Raw genomic sequence first — 3377 nt, 5'->3', positions numbered from 1 at the left:
TAGAGTGGCCTCTGAGAAATGGCGGTTGGTTTCCTGCTGGGTTGCAATGGCCTGCAGCAAGGCTCTTATCGCCTCAATCTTTCCACTTGCTCAGGAAGTTGCCCACCAAATCCATCATATGTGGGGGTTAGCTCAGGTGGGGGATCACCTTCCTTCGGAAAAAGGTAGTTCAGACGGCAAATCTTTCTTAAAAATCTGACTTGTAGCCAGTTTAATTAAAAGGTTGCATACCTTTTTTCCCTGAGCCATCCATCAGTGAGGCGTCTCCCAGCTCCATTGTGCCAGGAAAATCCGGAGACATCCGCCACCATGGTGAACTTCACCGTAGACCAGTTCCGAGCGAGCATGGACAAAAAGTCCAACATCAGAAACATGTCTGTGATTGTTCAAGTCGACCATGGTAAATCCACCTTGACAGATTCCTTGGTATGTAAAGCCGAGATCATTGCCTCTGCCAGAGCTGGTGAAACTCGCTTCGCAGACACTCATAAAGATGAGCAAGAACGTTGTATCACCATCAAATCCACGACAATTTCCATGTTCTATGAGCTCACGGACAACGACTTGGCTTTCATCAAACAGTGCAAGGATGGTTCTGGTTTCCTTGTTAACCTTTTTGACTCCCCCAGACATGTAGACTTCTCCTCTGAGGTCACTGCTGCCCTCCGTGTCACAGACGGTGTTCTTGTAGTTGTTGACTGTGTCAGGTGTGTGCATACAGAGACAGTCTTGTGGCAGGCCATTGCAGAAAGGATCAAGCCAGTTCTCATGACGAATAAAATGGACCGGGCTCTGCTGGAACTTCAACTGGATCCTGAAGAATTGTACTTGACCTTCCAGAGGATAGTGAAAAATGTCAACGTTATCATCTCTACCTACGGAGAGGGAGAAACTGGACCTATGGGGAACATTATGATCGACCAAGTAGTTGGCACAGTTGGTTTCAGTTCTGGTCTCTATGGCTGGGCCTTCACCCTGAAACAGTTTGCTGAGATGTACGTTTCCAAATTTGCTGCCAAAGGAGAGAAGGCAGAGCTTCCACCAGCAGAGTGCGCAAAGAAAGTAGAAGACATGATGAAGAAGCTTTGGGGAGACAAGTATTTTGATCCAGCTTCTGGTAAATTCAGCAAATCTGCAAGCTCTCCTGCAGGAAAGAAGTTACCCCGAACCTTCAGCCAACTTATTCTGGATCCTATCTTCAAGATATTTGATGCCATCATGAACTTCAAGAAAGATGAAGCTGCCAAACTGATTGAGAAGCTGGATATCAAGCTGGACACAGAGGATAGAGACAAGGAAGGAAAGCAACTTCTGAAGGCTGTAATGAGATGCTGGTTGCCCTCTGGAGATGCCCTGCTTCAGATGATCACAATCCATCTGCCATCACCAGTTCCTGCACAGAGATACCGCTGTGAGCTCCTGTACGAGGGACCACCCAATGATGAGGCTGCCATGGGTGTGAAAAACTGCGATCCTAAAGGACCCCTGATGATGTATATATACAAGATGGTGCCTACATCTGAAGTGGTGTTTCTATGCCTTTGGCCGTGTCTTCTCCGGGATTGTATCTACAGGACAGAAAGTGCGTATTATGGGTCCTAACTACACACCAGGCAAGAAGGAGGATCTCTACCTGAAACCTATTCAGAGGACCATGCTGATGATGGGTCGTTATGTTGAGTCCATTGAGGATGTCCCTTACGGTAACATAGTCAGTCTTGTCAGCGTTGACCACTTCTTGGTGAAGACTGGAACCATCACCACCTTTGAACATGCCCACAACCTGCGTGTCATGAAGTTCAGTGCTAGCCCTGTCGTCCGTTTGGCTGTAGAGGCGAAAAACCCAGCTGACCTCCCAAAACTGGTTGAAGGTCTCAAACATCTGGCCAAGTCTGATCCTATGGTGCAGTGTATAATTGAAGAGTCTGGAGAACACATCATTGCTGGAGCTGGTGAGCTTCATCTGGAAATCTGTCTTAAAGATCTGGAAGAGGACCATGCCTGTATTCCCATCAAGAAATCTGACCCTGTCATATCATACCACGAGACTGTAAGCAAAGAGTCCGTCCAAGTGCCCAAACAAGCACAACCATCTGTACGCCAAAGCCCGCCCGTTCCCCGATGGCCTGGCTGAAGATATCGACAAAGGAGATGTCAGTTCCCGACAGGAGTTGAAGACACGTGCCTGTTACTTGGAAGAGAAGTACGAATGGGATGTGACTGAGGCCAGGAAGATCTGGTACTTTGGACCTGATGGAACAGGAACCAACATCCTGGTTGATGTTACCAAAGGTGTCCAGTACCTCAATGAGATCAAGGACAGCGTCATTGCTGGCTTCCAGTGGGCCACCAAAGAGGGAGTTCTTTGTGAAGAGAACATGCGAGGCGTCAGGTTCAAAATTCATGATGTCACCCTGCATGCTAATGCCATTCATCGTGGAGGTGGACAGATCATCCCCACAGCAAGAAGAGTCCTTTATGCTGCTGCCCTCTCTGCCCAGCCCAGGCTAATGGAGCCCATCTACTTGGTGGAGATCCATTGTCCAGAGCAAGTTGTAGGTGGCATCTATGATATGCTGAACAGGAAGCATGGACACATCTTTGAGGAGTCCCAAGTGGCCGGAACCCCTATGTTTGTTGTGAAAGACTACCTTCCCGTCAACTAATCATTCGGCTTCACTGCTGATCTCAGGTCTAACACAGGTGGTCAGGCCTTCCCTCAGTGCATGTTTGACCACTGGCAGATCCTTCCTGGAGACCCCTTCGAGGCCAACACTCGCTCATCACAAGTGGTGGCTGAAACCCAGAAACGCAAAGGCTTGAACGAAGGAGTCCCAGCCCTGGACAACTATTTAGACAAATTGTAACAGGGTCGCCATTCTCATTAAACCAAGTTCACTACACTGGCAGTGTCTGTCCCTGTTGATTCAACACCATGCACATTGTTTGCAGAGGAAAACAAGACAAAAAATACATAAAAACTCAAAAGTAAAAGGCTGCATGCATTAAAAACAAAACAGAAAATAAATTATTGCCATCCAGGCACTGACAAAACAGAAGAGATTCCTATCTCACAGGTGTAGGGCTTCTCCCTGTCATCAGTAGAGCAAAAGGGTGTGTAAACCTTTTCCTTTCTTGTACAAAGCAAACTTTTTCATCCACAGCTCTCTCAGGTATGACTCCCTGAGTCCCAGGCCAAGAGCAACTTCTTGTTCCAGTCCTGCTTTATTTATGCCACTTGCTGGTGGTCATCAGTGGACAGCAAAATCATCTCGTTCATATCTAGGAGACTAAGGTGGAGTCCAGTCCGGGTTTTCCATGCCACTTTGGCAGGGTTGGTTCTGGACTGGACTCCACCTTAGTCTCCTAGATATGAA

General features: G+C 47.6%; 1 pseudogene; it reads left to right on the top strand.

Annotated features, from left to right (window-relative positions):
• The first annotated feature begins 237 nt into the window (after nt 1-237).
• LOC149472207 (elongation factor 2 pseudogene) lies at nt 238-2882 on the top strand (annotated as a pseudogene).
• The last annotated feature ends 495 nt before the right edge of the window (nt 2883-3377 follow it).

The sequence above is a fragment of the Staurois parvus genome, unplaced genomic scaffold (assembly GCF_062004578.1).
Source record: "Staurois parvus isolate SC_StPar_1 unplaced genomic scaffold, SC_StPar_1.0 ptg000022l, whole genome shotgun sequence".
In the NCBI taxonomy this organism is placed as follows: domain Eukaryota; kingdom Metazoa; phylum Chordata; class Amphibia; order Anura; family Ranidae; genus Staurois; species Staurois parvus.
This window is presented reverse-complemented; position numbering and strand designations above follow the sequence as displayed.